The 18,695-nt window shown below is 43.5% G+C and overlaps 2 long non-coding RNA genes across 13 annotated transcripts in view; one reads left to right on the top strand and one right to left on the bottom strand.

Annotated features, from left to right (window-relative positions):
- Positions 1-18,695, bottom strand: part of LOC139358521 (uncharacterized) — a 188,096-nt gene that overhangs the window by 146,395 nt on the left and 23,006 nt on the right. For 9 of the 11 annotated variants that reach the window (XR_011613612.1, XR_011613609.1, XR_011613613.1 and 6 more), the window contains exon 2: positions 2,052-2,106. This is a non-coding gene — a long non-coding RNA (uncharacterized lncRNA). Of the gene's footprint in view, positions 1-1,914; positions 2,107-3,788; positions 8,090-18,695 lie in introns of those variants that run through there. The other 2 variants (XR_011613615.1, XR_011613618.1) reach the window with 2 other exon arrangements.
- Positions 10,775-13,314, top strand: LOC139358520 (uncharacterized). 2 transcript variants are annotated; one of them, XR_011613607.1, is made up of 3 exons: positions 10,775-10,893; positions 11,696-11,809; positions 13,176-13,314. It is a non-coding gene; the product is annotated as an uncharacterized lncRNA (long non-coding RNA). The 2 variants fall into 2 exon arrangements; XR_011613606.1 differs by lacking the exon at positions 10,775-10,893 and adding an exon at positions 11,014-11,153.

Genomic DNA, 18,695 nt, shown 5'->3' with positions numbered 1-18,695 from the left:
GCTGTAACTTTGTATTCTTTAACGTACCTCTTCTTAACTTTCCCTTCCCTTTACCCTTCCCAGTCTCTAGTGTCCTCTGTTCTGTGTTTTACTTCTGTAAGATCAACTTGTATTAGCTTCCACATGTAAGTGAGAATACGAAGTGTTTAACTGTTCCTGGCTTGTTTCACTTAACATAAACTTCGGTTCCATCCATGATGCCTCAAATGACAGGATTTCTTTTTTTTTTTTTTTTTAACCACTGAATTGTATTCCATAGTATGTATATATACCACATTTTCTTTATCCATTCATTTGTTGTTGGACACCTAGGTTGATTTCATATTTAGCTTTTGTGAATAATGCTGCAATAAACATGGGGTTTGCGGGTGTCTCTTTGATATACTGATTTCCTTTCCTTTGGATAAATGCCCAGAAGTGGGATTGCCAGATCATATGGCAGTTCTATTTGTAGTTTTTTGAGGAAACTTGGTGGGGTTTTTTTCTGTTGAGATGTTTGAATTCCTTGTACATTCTGCAAGTTTCTATTGCTGGCAGAAGCCACTACAATGAATTGGTTCTGTTTAAAATATGGTACTTTCTGTGTGTCAAGTTACTCCAGGACTATTCTGCATAGCAGAAGGAATGCTAAGCATGGAAGAACAGTAAAATTTCCTTCTTAAATGAAAGTTTTGCAATTGACCTTCACACTTTAGTCTTGATTTTTTAAAGGTAAATTTACTTACTCTCTTCTTATTCCTCAGCAAAAATATTACCAAGGAAATTCCTGCACACTTGCTACCTGTACTTATAGAGCAATTTTGTTTTTAAAACCTCAAAGAACTCTGTGATATTCACAGGCCTCTCACTACCTGCTGTGAGAGAGAAAAGTGAACACCTATATGTGAACAAATTAGACCTAGTGCTTACTTCTGAAGTAAAATCACAGAGTATGCAGAAATAAAAATGTGGTGCTTTAAAAACATGATTACTTTTTAAACATATATTTACCATGCAACCCACTCCTTAGTATCTGCCCAGTGAAATGAAAACTTATATCCACACACACAAAAAAACTATAAGCAAATGTTTATAGCAGCTTTATTCATAATCACCAAAATTCTAAACAACCCACATGTTCTTCAAGGGATAAATGGATAAATAAACTGTGTGGTACTCTGTCCCATAGGATATTATTCTGCAACAGAAGAAAATGAACTACTGATACATAGCCACACGGTCAACAAGTATCCAATGCTGAGTGAAACAAGTAACACAACATACAGGACATTGCATTGTTCCATTTATTTTTCCACTTTGGAAAAGAGTAAAGGGACAGAAAACACATCAGTGGTTGCCAGGGATTGGAACTGGGGGAACAGATTGTCTATAATGGGAAGCAAGAAAATTTAGAGGGGGATGGAACTATTCTATATATTGATTGTGGTAACGATTATATAATTATTTATTATAACTACTTTTTAAAAAAATTATTTTTCTCCTACGGTGAAAAATACAGTTGCTTGTTCCAGGAAGCACCCATCTGCCTTGGTGCTTTTTCGTCCTCCTTAACCTTGGAGAACTTGAACAATCACAGAATTTCTAAGTTTTGTCATTTAAGTAATCGCCCACTATTCTAGAATCCATTGTAGATGTTCATTAGAACAGGAGATATGTCCAAAATATCTCTACAATATGTCCAAAAATATGTCTAGCCTTGCTCCAGACCCTCAGCAAGAGACAGCTGACCTTTCCTCAAAACTCACAATGTGACCCAGGACTTCCCTTGCCTTGGGCAGCACACATTTATGTGAGCTAATTTAGGAAACCGATCCCACTCTTGCTGTACTTGGAACCCCCCAAGTTAGTTCCATGCACATTGCTGTTAGGCTACCAACCCTTCTCGAACTTGGCCTGCTGAGCATTAGAACCTACCTTATGAGATGTTGTGCTGATCCCCTCTAAATGCCGTTTTATTACATTCTGCATTAGCCAACATGCTGAGCCTTTGATCCAGCTGTCCAGATTGCTAAAGGCAAACTTGATCAAAGTCCACCTGTGTTTTTACCCACCTTCATGATGAAAATGTTAATCCATCAAATCAACGTAAGGATGAGATGACATTTCCTGTCCACCAGATAGAAAAAGAATAGATTTTAAAAATCAGAGAGGATCCAGATAACACGTTCTCCCTTAAACTGATGGTAAAATTATAAAGACCTTTAGAAGGCGATGTAGTTGTAGCTACCAAAGGCTTAGGTTTTTGCTTCTGAAATTTTACTTCTAGAAAGTTGTCCTAGAAAACGATTCACATATATACAAAAAGTATACATACGAGGTGTATTAGTCCATTTTCACACTGCTGATAGAGACATACCCAAGACTGGGCATTTGACAAAAGAAAGAGGTTTATTAGACTCACAGTTCCACATGGCTGAGGAGGCCTCACAATCATGGCAGAAGGCCAGGAGGAACAAGTCACAGCTTACGTGGATGGCGGCAGGCAAAGAGACAGCTCGTGCAAAGAAACTTCCATTTTTAAAGGCATCAGATCTCACGAGACTCATTCGCTATCACAAGAACAGCACAGGAAAGACCCGCCCCCATAATTCTATCACCTCCCATCAGATTTCTCCCACGATACATGGTAATTGTGGGAGCTACAACTCAAGATAAGATTTGGGTGGGGACACAGCAAAACCATGTCACAAGGATATTCATTGAAGCACTATTCAAAATAGAAAGTGATAGAAAACAATTTAAGGGAGTTGTTAAGTATTTATACATTTATTATAATAATAAATACTTGGGTAGAACTTACTATGTGCCAGGCATTTGTTCTAGGGCATTTCTTGCATTGTTTTATTTGAGGTAGGTGTTATTATTATCCCCGTTTCACAGATGAGACACCTGAGGCATGGGAGGTTATTTTCCCAAGCTCACATGACCAGTCCATGGGAAAACTGGGACTCAAAGTTAGACTCCAGTGTACACACTTTTCACAACTACAATTCTCTGCCTCTCTAATGATTGAGGTGGGAAGAGTTCTAAGATTCATGAGTCAGAACAAGAGCACCCAAAACACATAGTTGAATTGAAAAGAAAGGAGATCCCTGAACAATACATATGCTTTGATTCTACTCACACTGGGAAAAGACAGAGTTGGAAGAGAAGTGAAGAGGGATTTTGACATTTTCTCTGTTGTATACTGAGTAATGACAAACAAGTTTTAAAGTGGTTAATGCACAGAACTTATCCTCATACTCTAGGCTTAACTCACTGTTTAGGTGAAGGCCTCCATCAAAATGCCACAAGGACACGCCAGATCCTGTCTAGTTTAACATCCTTTTTTTCGTTATTAATACATTAGTAATATATTAATATAACAAATATACTGATGTATTATATATAATAGACATAATATATTATAGTATATCCATATTATATACGTATTTTATATTAATATATTAGAGACTTTGACACTCATAAAACAAATATATTTGCAAATATCTCATCAGACTAAAATAGATTAATTATGTTAATATTCTAAGCAAACAAAAATTATTTAAATCATCCATTTTCTTCAAAAACATTCTACCCTTTGATGAGAAAACCCATGGCTTTCTAATTTCTAATTTTCTAAAACACTCTGTGAAAATGCAGTAAGAGCCAAAAGTCACTGCTTATTAATAGTTTCCTAATGTTTTCAAGATACGCCCAGCTAGCAGTGGGCAGTCACCAGGTATGAAAGCAAGGGACCTTTTAGTTTGTTCTCTGACAGATTTGTATTCACTCCACAATTTCTCCACCTTCTTGCTCTATCTTCCTCTTTGTCCTCTAGTGTTTCTTCTTTTGTTCTCAACTGAAGTTTGTGGAACCACTGGACTGGATTCGAAGACACGATTTGAATCCTTGCTTTGTCACTGTCAAATTCTGGGCCACTAGAGAATGAGAGTGTTCACAGACACTGGGAGGGAAACATCACACAGAGGCCTGTCAGAGGGTAGAGTCAAGGGGAGGGAGAGCATTAGGACAAATACCTAATGCATACGGGCCTTAAAACCTAGATGACAGGTTGACGGATGCAGCAAACCACCATGGCACATGTATACCTATATAACAAAACTGCACATTCTGCACATATACCTCAGAACTTAAAGTATAATAATAAAAAAAGAGAGAGAATGAGGGTGTTAAAATGCATTCTTCTACTGCTAACATTCACTAAGGTACAGATATCCTGGCTGTGAGTAATTTGCATTCTGGTGGAAATAAAGACAGGCTTTCCCAAACATGAAGCTACAATTTTTAAATGGTGAGGAATTAGGTAAGATTATACCATGAATGGACGCATAAATACATGTACACTAGGGAACCATTTAGTAATTTACAAATCATGTAGATTATGCCACATGTGAATTACAAATTATGAAAAGCTTTCCTGTTAATTGAAGATTTAACTTTGCTCCCAAATAGCTTATCTTCAGCCCTAGGAATAATTTCCTCCCCACAGACAGTGGCTAATGACTTATCATTTGCTACCCCACCTGCACGTTGCCAGGCATCTATTTGTGAGTTCACTAATGACTCTAAAAGCATCACTTATGCCCCACAGCAAATATGGAATGAATTAAATACCAGTGGCTGGTTTTGTAGTGTCGCTAAGAGAAATTAAAACTTTAAAAATATGATGAGGCAAACTTACTTTCATAAATGAATACAGTACTGTTATCTCTGAAGTAGTTAAAATAGCACGGAATAAATTTAAACGATACTCATAAATCCAGTAAGCTGTTTCAAGATTTGACGATGGTGTTTAGTAAGCAGAAATTGCATTTGATTTAACTTATCTACCTAACAGGGTGAAGTATGAGGAGTGAGTATGAATCTTCATCCACAAACTCAAGCGTGCAAGAAAGATGCACTTTGTGCTGAAGCGGTTGAAAAAAAGTCTGCCTTCCTTTGTGAATCAGGAAAAATAAAAACACAAATCAGTATATCAGGAAGTCAGCCTTTTCCATTTGCCTTCCCAAATTCAAAGTGCTTTGTCAGCACCTCTTGCTAGGCAGGATTTTACCTACTGGATTGTAACTGTGGTCATTCCCAGGACTGTTTAGCAAAGGGGATTTTAGTAAAACAGAATTTTGCATAACATTTTGCATAAAACCCAGTGATTCATTCAACAGATACTTATAAGCACCTACTCCATGCTGCATCTGTGGGGTAATGCTAATGATGAGACAGGCCTGTTCTCTACCCTAATGGATCCAATGGGGTCTTGAGAGGGAAGACTATGGACTAGTAGACAAATAAATATTGAGCTTCTAATTATGCTAAGTGCTGAGGGGCAGGGGTTACCCTCACCGGAGCACAGTGACAGAGAAAACATGGGGTGGGAGCTCTCTTTGGAAGGAGTGTTCAGATAATGCCACCCCAACATGGAGACATGAAGAACAACAAAGAGCCAGTTTAGGGAAGAATGAAAGCAACAGCATTCCAGACCAGGGAACAGCACATGAGCTGGTAATGAGCTGGGTGTGCTTGAGTGGCCGAAACAAGACTAGTGCAGTTGAAAGGCAGTGAAAAAAAGCAAGAAAGGGAATGAGATGAGGCTGGAGGGGAAGGCAGGGGACTGGATACCTGGGGCATTAGAGACAAGGAGTTGGGATTTTACTTGAAGGAAAGCAGTTTATAACAGAGTGACTTGACCTAATTTGTGTTCTTAGAAGCTCACTCTGGTTGCCAGGTGGACAGTAGATTAGAGAGGGGCAGGAAGCCCACAGGGTGACCAGTGCTGATGCAGTAGAGTAGTCAGGAGATGATGTGAGCCCTGCATAGAGAGCTGGGATAAAGTGATGATACAGGAAATAAATCTGAGAAAAAATAGCGGAAGAATGACAGGACTTGGCCATCAGTTGGAGGTAAGAAACAAGGTGAAGAGGGGAATGAAGCAAGTTTTGTTTTCATGCTTTACAAACGTCCATGCCCTCCATCACCAACACTCAGAACAGCTCAAATGCCCATCAGTAGGAGAATGGATAAACAAACCAGGTCACGCTTATATAATATAATGCTACTCAACAATAAAAAGGGTGAAATAACGTACACTCATCAATGTGAATGATCTCAGAACAACTACACTGACAAAAAGGACACAACAGAGCACATTTTTTATTATTCCATGTTTATGAAACTCTAAAACAGGCAAAACTAATGTGTGGTGTAGATGTCAGAAGAGTGGTTGTGTCTCAGGCATGGATGGATGAGAAGGTGCATATGGAACTTTCTAGAAATATGGGATTGCTCTGTATTTGGATAGGAGTGTAGGCTACACAGTTGCCTGCATTTGTCAAGCTGATGGAAGTGCACACTTAATATATGTGCACTGCATTACAAATTATACCCCCATGAAAAGTTAATATTTTTAAAACAACAAACAACAAATGTTTATTTGGTTATTGCTATGCAAAAGCAGAAAATATTCAAAATAATAAAGGAAAACTCTAATTGATATAGCTATTGTCATATCTTCCACTTAGCCACTTGAGTAATTAGAAATTAAAATTATAAATGTGAAAAAAAACCTGGCCGTTTATACCCTCCATCCCACTTGTTCCACTTAGCCACTTGAGTAATTAGAAATTAAAATTATAAATGTGAAAAAAAAACCTGGCCGTTTATACCCTCCATCCCACTTGTTTCTCTAAAGTACACAAAGCTAGTTTTGTTCAGAAATAGTAAATGAGCTAGTCAGAGCTCCAGGACCTGCTTATACCTGACCAACGTGTTTTCATCTACCCCAGTGAGACACTCCAGGTATTGGAATGGATGGAGGGAAGTCTATGCCTGGGTTGAAGAAGATGAGGGTGCAGTGAGATTCTTTCTGATCCCAGGCTCTCAGCACAGCCTGCTGCTTTTTAATTCCCCAAGCCTCTGTGAAGCAGCACTCTCTATCTGCCTTTTCTCTCCTTCCCCCCATTGGTAAAAGATAGATATAGACAATTCTGAGGAGTAGGAAGAGATGGATGTCAAGGGTCCGGACTTTGAAAAAAGTAGAGCTGTTTGGGAGAGATTTCTAACAGCACAGGGCTAGGAGCCCGGCAGGCAGGAACTGTCAGGAGCTCTGTACACAGACACTTCTGGTAGGAGGAATTAGTGGCTTTTTATATTGTAACTTGGTATCTCCAGAACCTTCAGTAGAGACTCGTAAAGGGTATGGCCTGGTCTCGGCTGAGCTGTGAGGATGTAAGATGTATGTGTAAAGCCTGGCTATGAGGGGCAAATGGGGGAGCAGCAGACCCAGACCCACAAGCTCACTGACCTCAAGTGGGCAAGCCACAAGCAGCAGCATCCCTTAATGTCCTGTGCACCTTGCTCAGAGAACAGATGTCCCAGACTGACCCCTGAGTGTACCCAAGCTCCTGCTCCCTCAGAGGGAGGGAGAACAGCCAGGACCAATTTATATAAACACAAAATCAGCCCTCCAGATCCGTGAAGGATGACTCAGGGAAACAACTCGACTTCCTGCTAACCTTGCACTGTGAGAGCTGCTGGGAGATCGGTCAGGATTTGTGTATAAACAATAGTACCTGTGACATGACATTCGCATGTAGATGTTACGACAAAAGAGCAAAGATGATGATAGTTTTCACTTGAACTCCTCAAGTTCTTTCAGTCTGCATTATAAACATTGCATTCGGGGTCTCAGAAGGAACCATCAACAAGCACTGGGTAAATGAGGGCATTTCTATGTCAACTCTTCCAGAAGACCCTTGCAGTCCACACTAATGGTGCTCCATTTGTACACCCTTGGCTGTCACTTTCCTGTACCAGCTGCCACGTCCTATTGCAAATACATGTGCCTTTTGGCTAGAAGGTCTTCTTTGGCCCCAGCAGCATGTGTGGCCCACATGCAGGGCTGGCTGGAAGTGCCAGGCAGCTGACATGCCCAGGAGCCAAGCTTAAACCATGAATAATGGGAGCCGGTGAAGAAATAGCCCCTGACCCCCCGCTCTTCCATGGAACCACCCTAAGGACTGTTCTGCCCACTCTCCCAGAGGTCCCCCCAGGACTGAACCCAGCTGCCCAGAGTGGTAAGCTCTTCATCACTGCCGAGGTTCCTCCCCTTCCCTGCCCCACTTCCCCACTCCCCTGCTCACGCCCCCTGGGACCCCTTCCCAAATAAATGACTGCATTCAAATCCTTGTCTTGGAGGCTGCCCCTTGGGAACCCAAGTTTAACCAACCTCAAATTGTCCAAGTTCCCAACTGTTCCAAAGACAATTTTTCTTTCATTTTTCTAAGCACGATGAGGTGAGATTTACATAAATAATTCAATAAAACTATTAAATACCGAAAGATGAGTAACAGAAAAATGAAGTCGGATAGTTCAGTGAAGCCCAGAGTAGCGTCAGTTCCCAAAAATATGTTCACAAAGGCTAAAGTTGGGTGGCCCATGAACCTGGAGCTGAGCTTTGCAGGCAGACAAATGCTGTTATAGGATTCCGGGGAACCACACATTTTTTTTTTTAATCTAGTAACTCAGAAGAAAACCATTTTTCTTCTGCCAGAGGCTCCTACAAGGAGTTTCTCTTGTGGTGTCTCATCAAAGGGTCTCTGTGTGAACTGTACACAGTGTCTTTATGACACACAAGCCCAATGAACACAACGCACACTCTGCATGATGCTACCCATGGACAGTCCTCAGCAAACTTAGACCAAAATGCAACCCTGTAAGCATGGTTCTCCAGGAGCCAAAGCAAGAGTGTGTCTGTACATGGCTGGCTGATGATGGCCCCAATTTGGGGTAGATTTAACCTATCAGAAATGGTGGTTTTCAAACTGGGTTCCATTTGGCCACTTGGGAGGTGGCGGTGGATGGATGGTGAATCTAACAACATTCAGAACCCTTTCTCCCAGCAGCTCCACCTAAATCTGTTTGTATATTAGGTTGGATATAATGCCCCATTTGAAGAAAGGATTATGTCAATTTTTAAAACATGAAAATGACAAAAGGTAAAGAAGTCCTTCTTCTCCTTCCCAGTCTAGGGTTGGATGAAAGTCAGGCAGCACATTTGAGGCTATACTCCCTGGCAGGATCCTTAAGAAACAGCCTCAGAACACAGATAACTGGCTCTGGCCATTCCCCTGGGGCATGCCAGCCCCAGGGGCCTCAAACCAGAGCGTCATCTCTAGGACTCACAAAACTCTAGACACAGCCAGGACCTGCCAGGGAGACCAGCTTCCTCCAGCAGCCTGGGCGCTGTTATTTCCAACACACAGTGATTACCCGGAACCCATCCTGAGAGTTACTTAGACACACGCTCTGGAGATGGTGCCTTCCGAAAGACTTCTACTCCCAAGGACTCTGGGGACAGACTTCGCGAGAAGCTGTGCAGCCAGCCGAACCCACACCATGCCATGGCGCTGTCCTGCTGGGGTGCAGCCCAGATAGGCCCCTCTGCAGGCACTTGCATGCCCATGCTGCTCTGAACTTCTCCCCGCATCTCGACACACCGCGTCCCCTATTCCACCTCCCTAGAGCTCTCGGGAACCGCCTTTCTAAGGCATCACTCTGCTCTCCATCCGCAGCTCCTCCCTGGTCCTAGCCCTCTCTGAGGCCTGCTGCGGGTCCCCGCGGGCCTCATCTGTCTCGGGGCGGGGAGGTGAGAGCAACTCCCTTGTCATCGACAGCATCCCGCGCTGGTCCTGACACTACCCGTGACACAGCTCCTGACCCTCCCACACCCATCTCGCCCAACAGGAGACCCTGGCAGCTGCGGACTTAGTGTGTCTCCCGCATTCGCATCGGGAAACCGAATCACCCATGCGCTGGTATTAGGAGGTGGGGACTTTGGAAGGAGGTTAGGTTCTGAGGTCAGAGCCCATGACTGGGGTTTGCGCCGGTATAAAGGAGGCCCCAGCCGGCTCCCTCGCCGGTTCCACCACATGAGGGTTCCCGCCACCGGGAACCAAGGTGCAGGTTCCACCAGACACCTAACCTGCCGGCACCTCGATCTTGGACTATCCAGCCTCCAAAACTGTGAGAAATAATGTTCTGTTGTTGCTAAGCCACCCCGTCTACGGCATTTCATCCACAGCAGCCAAAACAGAATAAGATCCTGGAGTGCCCACCCTGACGCCCTCAGCCTCTGTGGCGCTTTCCCGGATGGAGCTCCCGGAGGACAGCGCCAGCCCCAGGTTCTCCGCAGCCAGTAGATAACAGAGGCGTTGGGAGCTCCTTCTGCCTGACGGAGCCACGGCTGAGGCGCTGCACACAGGCCCGGGAGTAGCTCCTCCATCCATGTGCTCTTCACTGTCTTTCCTCCCTTCTCTCCCTTCCCTGCCCGCCCTGTTCCTGCCCTGTGCCTCCTACAGCCATCCCCCAAATAAACCGCTTGCACCCAGGGCCTTGTCTGCTTCTAGGGAACCCCCAGGAAGGCCCAGCCCCCGCCTTTTACTGGAGCTGTTACGGCTTGCAGCTTTCTCGCGCCCCCTGGTGGCGGCTTCGGACTGAACCCTCTGCTAGTTCTTTGCCCACCGCCGGCCTCCCCTTGGAACATGGCACCTCTGGGGAACCAGTAATCCCACTTCTCACCTGCAGGTCCTGGGCTACTCACCTCCAGCGACCTCCCTCTCCCTCCCACCTTGGCAACTCTTTCCCTTGGCTACACCTTGGATCTTGCCATCCCTAGAACCACCGAAATTAAAATTCACACTTCGACTCTTACCGGAAGCCCCTTTCCTGCCCCCTTAGTCACTTGGTTGCACCCACTTCGGTTTTCCTTCTGCTCACTGAGAACTCCACTTCCTCAACTGCAGCAGGCCCTTCTTCCCCTGTGTTATGGGACCTCCCAGTCTGTCCCATCAGCCCCGTTCCTGTCCATCACATCAGCTTTCTTGCCTCACTTTTATGGCAAGTACCCAGTGAGACCCCAACTACTAATCAATCCAACTGCTGCTATGTGGACCCAAGCCCACACCTGCTGACAACATGGTAACACCTAGTGTGCTGGAACCACCATGTTTGATGATATTTGATGGTTGATGATTTCCAGCATCAACCTCAACCAGGCCCTTAACTGAGCCCAGGGGTCCCTTTGTCATTCTCTAGTTGACCCACTTCCTTCAAATAGTTGGCCAGCTCAGAAGTGCTTCTCTCGGCTCAATCCTAAGGTATCACCACCCACTCCTCCCCACCAACAGATAACAACCCCTGCTACTAAACAGACAGTAACAACCTTCAGAGGCAGACCTGTCAGCTCCCTGTTCCAACCCAGTCTACAAGCCTGGCTCAACACTCCCCACATCCCATGCGTTTCACAAATATTTATTGCACACCTATTAGAAACCTGGCACTATGCCAGTCACTGTGGCTCCTGGAGCTCCATCTCCAGGCCAGCTCCCTCTGGAGGCCACATCACCACCCGGGTGGCCACAGGCACCTCCAGCTCCACAGACTCAAAGTGAATTGTCTTCCCAAACTTGTCTTCATCTACCCCAGGGCCAAAGCCAGAAACTCGGGAGTCATCTTTGGCCTCACTCCCCCAACTTTGCCATGTCACCCACCCTCAAGTCCGGTAGATTGTACTACCCAGATGGCCTCACATCCACTCCCATCTCCATCATATCCCAACTGTGTTACACGTTCAGTCTCCCGACTTGATCCCCTCCAATCCATTTTCCTGGGGGCACTAGAAATGACTTTTCTAAAACAGAGGCATCTGGCAAGGAGATGGGCTTGAAGTGTCTCCACAATCTCTTGAGTGGGAAGAGGGGTGTGCTGAAGCAGGACCGAGGGAGAAATGATTTCTTGCCCATCTCAATTCAGGGTAAGTCGTGTCCCAAAATTCTAAGCCATAAAGCATGATTTTCCTGGAAGACTTTCAAAGCATCTCTGCCCATGGCCCACCATCACCATAAAACCTTATGAATAATTAGCTACTGAGTATTGGGAAAGTATTTCTTGTGCGGCCACAGATGTGGCTATGGTGTGATAGGGGTAGAGAGAGAGAGAGAGAGAGGAACACGTATTTAGATGAAAGTAAACTTTAGTTCAAATCCTGGTTGTGCCCTTCATTTGCTAAGCCTCAGAATCCCCAGTTTAAGGAAAATGCTCCTTCATGAGGTCAGATAAGATTATACACGAGAAATGCCTTGCACAAGGCCTGGCTTAGGCTCTAAGTAATCAATAAAATACCATTCCCTCCATGCTCACTCTGTGACACTGTTAAAACAGTGTTGATTACATTTATAACCTATTTTACTGTTCTTCCATATGTTTTCTTATGGTTTTATTCATTTACAGGATCCTTCAATAAAACCAAAGGATAAAAATGTAAACTGTTCCTATGTTAAAAGGGTGTATAGTATACATGTATATACACATGTGATCATATGAATATACGTCTATCTCCTTGATATTTTTGAGATTCCAGATGTGATGCGTATGCCTGCACACACATACACAAAACATTTAACACATTTATATCCTAGTATCACAAAAGGAATATGTCACCATAGAGCACTAGGGAGTCAAATAATTTCCTACACCTATGTACCATGTTTCAGATGTGCCATCTGCCAAACAGTGGAAGTCTGTGCTGAAAATACACATCATTATATGTGCTTGACAAACTGAATGGCAAAAATGTCCCAGTTGGATGAGTAAGAATGTCAGTGGTCTTTATAATGTAAAAGAAAGTCTGCATTTACGTGGGGTCCTAATTTTTCTCCCATAACTCACCTGGACAGGCAGGAGGCTAGAACACTGGTCCAAAGATGGGCATGGGATATGGTGGGACTGATCCCATGATGGTTAAGTTTATGTGTCAGTTTGGCTAGGCTAGGGTACCCAGCTGTTTGGTCAAACACCAGTCTAGATGTTGCTGTGAGGGTGTGTTTGGATGAGATCAACATTTGACTCAAAGGGCCTTGAGTAAAGCAGATTCCCCATCACCTGTGGGTGGGCCTTGTCTCATCAGTTGATGGTCTTAAGAGAAAAGATGGAGGTTCCTGCAGAAAAGAAGGAAATTCTCCCTCTGGACTGCTTTTGGATTCAAGCCTGCAGGACTGCCCTGCAAACTTCAGACTTGATAGCCTCACAATTGCATACATCAATTCTTTAAAATAAATCTCTCTCTCTCTCTCTCTCTTTCTCTCTCTTCTCCCTCTCCCCCTATTGATTCTGTTTCTCAGGAGAACCCTGACTAACATAGACCATCAGGCTTCAAATTTGGAACATGAGATGCAGAAAAATGAAAGTGGGGCACCCCAACCAAGACATCAACAGGAAGGGGCTGGGAGAGAAAGATATCATATTAAAGAAAACAATATCAGGGAAAATCAAGCCACTTTTTCCCTCCATGCAAATATTTATTTTATTGCAACAAAATAAAACAATACATGAGCAAGCAGAACAGTTATTCTCTCACTGAATCCATTCAGCAAGAATTGTCAGCCTTCTCCACCCTTTCTTTCAGATTCCCTCTGCTCTCTGAAGTTCCACAATCCTGGACTGGAAGAAATGGAGAGATTTGGTACTGCCCAAGGGCAGTGAGGAGGAGCTGGAGGAAGGAGGGTGGAAGAGATAGACTAAAGGAGGGACTTGGCTGGGGACAGAAAACCAGAGTCATTTTCCATAGGCTCTGAGATTCAGCCCAGAAAGTAGTCACTGGAGGTTGAAGGCAAGGGAGTAACCAGATTCAAATGTGCATTTTAACCTACAATCAGCTCGTGCAGGGAGAGCCCTGAAGTAGGGGACAATGAGAAAACTGTTAATCTATTCAAGGATGATCAATACCTAACCCAGACTTGTGATGGTGGGAATGAAAAAATGAAGTGTGGATGAGAGACCTGGTGAGGTAGGAGCATGAGGAAGCTGACTGGATATGAAGGGAAAGGGAAGAGAGAAGACAAAGATGACTGGGAGGTACCCAGCCTGCAGAAAGGCAGCATCACAACAGAAATGGGAGACCAAGTGGAGGAATTGGTGTGGAAGGGCTGTGAAGGAAGAACCAAAAATGCAAGAATTACTTCAAGTTGAGACATAAAAACTCTACATCTTCTAAATCTACAAGCACCCTGTGATCCAGGGAATCTGCTTCTAGGTACATACTGCAGGGAAGTGCCCGCCACGGTCCATCGGAAGATGTGAACCAGGATGTTTACGCCGGCATTGTCTGTACCTGTAGGAAGCTGCGGGCGATTGGGAGATGGAGAACTAATGCAGTAAGGGACAGTCAGGAATACCATGAAGAAGTTAATGCAACCAACCAGGTGCATGGGGAGCAACAAGGGTAGGTCTTAAAGCTACAGTGCTGAGTGAAAAAGCATCAGGAGCATGGGGACATCCTTCTTACACATCCGTGTCAAATGAAAATGCATTTCAGAGCTAGCAGGAAGGCAGGAAAGAAGGACACATGTCAAACCTGTAAGGATGGCTGCTGAGAAGGAAGGAGAGTAAAAAAGAAGCAGGAACAGGAGAGGGGACAGTGCACCCCAGGGACAACAGCCTCCGCGCCTGAATGGAATTCCTGCCCCCATCCACCACAGGCCCTGCCTTGGCCCTGACTACATTTGCACCCGCCAAAATTCATTTTTATGGATTAGACTGCTAACTTTTTAAAGGATGTGTTTATAGGCAATTATGTTGTTTCTGCTTCCCTGCAGTATGTCTCTCGATAAACACAGTGTCCAACAGTCATTAAACCTTGTTGCATTCACTTATGGGCCTGGGATGGAGCCGAAAGTCCCCAAATAGCTGAAGAACATCCTTTTTTAAATAGACTCAGAAAACCAATTACAAAAAATACAGGCTAGGCACCGTAGCTCATGCCTATAATCCCAGCACTTTGGGAGGCCAAAGCAGGAGGATCACTTGAGCCCAGGAGTTCAAAACCAGCCTGGGCAACATAGTGAAACCCCACCTCTACAAAAAATAAAACATTAGCCATGTGTGGTGGTGGGTACCTGTAGTCCCAGCTACTCCGGGGGCTGAAGTGGGAGGAGTGCTTGAGCCTGGGAGATCAAGGCTGCAATGAACTATGATCGTGCCACTGCACTCCGGGCGAGGTGACAGGTAAGATCATGTCTCAAAAAAAAAAAAAAAAAAGCCAAAATACTGTCCAAGACTTTTGTTTGAGCCAATTGGATAGAATCATGGCTGTGCTTCCATGCACATGTCCAGACTCTACCTTCAGCTCTCACCCTGGACTATTCCTGAAAGTAGCAACAACATTTTTCCTGGAGAACTGAGTCATGGTGAAGAAGATGGGGAGAAACCCAAAAGATGAGCCTCAGTGTTGTTAGGTCTGCATTTGCATGTGGATCTGTAACCTGGACATACATTTAGTACCAAGATTTTGGGCAAACTGGCCTCAAATGTTGGAGAAGAGAATCTCCAGTCTCCTCCCTCCACAGAGAACATACACACACACATGCATGCATGCACACACACAGGCATACACACACATAATGCACACCCATGCATACAAACACACGTACATCTACATGCATGCACACGTGAATAAATGTAGTAATTCATGTGCATGTACACTTACACATACACACATTCACATACACACACGTGCACACACACACATATTTTATTTATCCATCCCAATTTCTATTCATTCTTTCAATGAATGCCCTCAGGATTTGTCCTCAGGATTGTGGGGTGATTTTCTTGAATACAAGTAATTACTCCTGCGGTTCACTCACAGAGCACTGTATTACCTGATATAGTAATCCATTCATCATCAGTAATGTCTTGGAGTCTTCAAATAGGGTCTTGATCTTAGGGGAAGCTCATATCCTGTTACTAGAGTACTTGCCTATTCCCATTATCCCCAGCAATTCAAAAGCCTCCTCCTGAACTTTTCACGTCCTTCTCTCTGTCTCTAGGGATATATTCACCAGGCTTCTCTGCTGGAATAATGCTGAGTAATGAACAACTCCCGCATCGCATTTGCCTATAAGAGCAAACATTTATTCCATATGCACAGGTCTCGGCCACACCTTAGCTGATCTCAGCTGAACTCCAGGCTTTGTTTTAGGTTCCAGACTGTTCCATGTGTCTTCATTCCAGGACAAAGGTTGAAGGAGCAATGACTACGCAGGGCATGATTTTCCCATGGTGAAAGCTGAAGCTCAAAAGGCCAAGCCAAATCACACAAGCACATTTAAGCCCTCTGGCTAGACACAACTCACACCTCTGCTCTCAGCTCATTGGTCAAAGGAAGTTCCATGAGGGAGCTGATGTCAGAGGGTAGAGTGAGATGTACCTTCTGCCTGCTCTGGTAGGAGGCACTGCTAAGTCTCCAGGCAAAGGTAGAAAGGAGGGCCATTACAAGGAGGAAATGAGAATTTGAACCATAATCTAATCTACCTCAAGGATAGAATGATATTGAAATTTACTGTTGCATTTACCCTGGGCTTGATTTTGAGGACATTATTTATTAAACCCTTTCTGTGAGGACCCACAGGAGAAATTTCTCTTAATCTCAGGACTAGGATAGTTACACTTCTGGCAAAAGATTGTTTTCTTTCAGTAGACATCCTGAATCATGTCTCAGCCTGAGACACTTCCCTTCACTATTTTATTTGCTGCTAGGAACTTCAGCCCACCTGCAGCATCCACACATAACACAGGATTTCACCCTGGCTTCATCCTAGTGCTCCTACCTCCGTTTTCCCCTTACACTCATTTATCACTTTCTTATCATTTAGTTTGATTTGGATTAATTTTGTATGCCATTTCTTCTTTCACAGTGAATTTATAGTCATTTATGCATCAACAAATATATTTTTAAATTATCTTTCTGTGACTATATAACACAGGCACATGCTTAGGGAACCTAGACAATCCAAATGGCACATAGAGAATAAATGACTTTCTCTCCCACCCTGCCTCCTGGTATCCAATTCCCAACCTCAGAGTTAGCCACTGTACCATATTCAAATTCTGCGCACATGAGGGAGTCTTTCTTTTTTTTCCCAGAACAAAAGTTAAAACTCCCAGATTTTTTTTAATTAAACTTTCAGTCCTGGGATACATGTGCAGAACATGCAGGTTTGTTACATAGGTATACATGTGCCATGGTGGTTTGCTGCACCCATCAACCCATCATCTAGGTTTTAAGCCCTGCATGCATTAGGTGTTTGTCCTAATGTTCTCTCTCTCCTTACCCCAATCCCCTGACAGGTCCCAGTGTGTGATGTTCTCCTCCCTTGTCCATGTGTTCTTACTGTTCAACTCCCACTTATGAGTGAGAAGATGCAGCGTTTGATTTTCTGTTCCTGTGTTAGTTTGCTGAAAGTGATGGTTTCCAGCTTCATCCATGTCCCGGGACGTGAACTCATTCTTTTTTATGGCTGGATAGTATTCTATGGTGTATATGTGCCACATTTTCTTTATCCAGTCTCTCATTGATGGGCATTTGGGTTGGTTACAAGTCATCGCTAAAACACCAAAAGCAATTGCAACAAAAGCCAAAATTGAGAAATTGGATCTAATTAAACTAAAGAGCTTCTCTCTGCACAGCAAAAGAAACTATCATCAGGGTGAACTGGCAACCTACAGAATGGGAATCTTTCTTATCTGTTAGAAGAATTCTGGTGGAATTTCTGGGACAAGGAAATCCATGCATTTTAAATTTGGAAAGATATTGCCCAATTGTTTTCCAAAAACCTTGTTCTAGTTTACACTCTAATTAACACAATCTCACCAGCGCTATGCATTATCACTGGTTATCTCAGTATATTTTCAAAGTTTTCATCTCTGTTCAACTAATAAGTGAAAATCTTTTAAAATCATCTACACTTCTCTTTGCGTTTATGAGCTTTGACATTTTTATTGACTTATAAGAGCTCTTTGTATATTAAGGAAATTAGTTCAGAAAAGAGCATATCATCATTACACCTTCAAAGCATTTTGAAAAGAGATTAATAGATAAATGCATAGGTAATTAAAATAAACAGAAAATGGGCATTTAAAACATAGGAAATGAGCTAGCATTTGGGCCTTATCAAGAAATCTTTATTTTCTCATACTTCAGTTATTTTTCTCCCTCCTCACTTGGAATCCATACATGTTGGTACCATGGTCCCTCTCAGGCAAGACAGAGCTCCTTACTCAGCGAGTGGAAATGAGGTTAATGAACTCTCCAGGGGAGAAGCCTGCTGCTTTGACAGCTATCTGGCGTAATATACATTTCTGAGCATTTGTCAAATATTCTGGATAAAAGTTGCATTTTCAAAAATCAGAGCCTAAGTAGACAGGCCCCATGTTAAGTCAACGGCATGTTTCCAGGTAATGTGTGTCTGTAATCAGTTTGCACCGCTCCAGCAAGGCCAGCCTCAATGTGTGGGTAGGAGAAAGGAGGAAAGTTTTTTAACATGGGCATGCAAGTGCCAAACTCACATCTGCCTGCAATCTCGGCCCCCTCAGATCCAAGTGCTGCTGTGGTCACAGCCAATTCACTTGAAAGCCAATATGTTTCCACCCTCACACTAGTAAGAAAACAAAGTTTCTAGTCCTTTCCCAGTTTCAGTTAGGAGGGTTTTCGTTGTTTTGTTGTTACTCAAAAAAGAAAACTTCTCACACAAATTTGGCTTATAGATCACAGCTGCTGTGACGGGTTTGTGTGTGAGCGAGTTCAGAAATCTTCATGCCTCCTCTGTTTTCCCCAAAATTTAAATCGTCCTTGATACTTTAAA

The sequence above is a fragment of the Macaca nemestrina genome, chromosome 15 (assembly GCF_043159975.1).
Source record: "Macaca nemestrina isolate mMacNem1 chromosome 15, mMacNem.hap1, whole genome shotgun sequence".
Taxonomy (NCBI): Eukaryota; Metazoa; Chordata; class Mammalia; order Primates; family Cercopithecidae; genus Macaca; species Macaca nemestrina.
The sequence above is the reverse complement of the archived record's forward strand: the minus strand, read 5'-3'. Positions and strand labels throughout refer to the sequence as shown.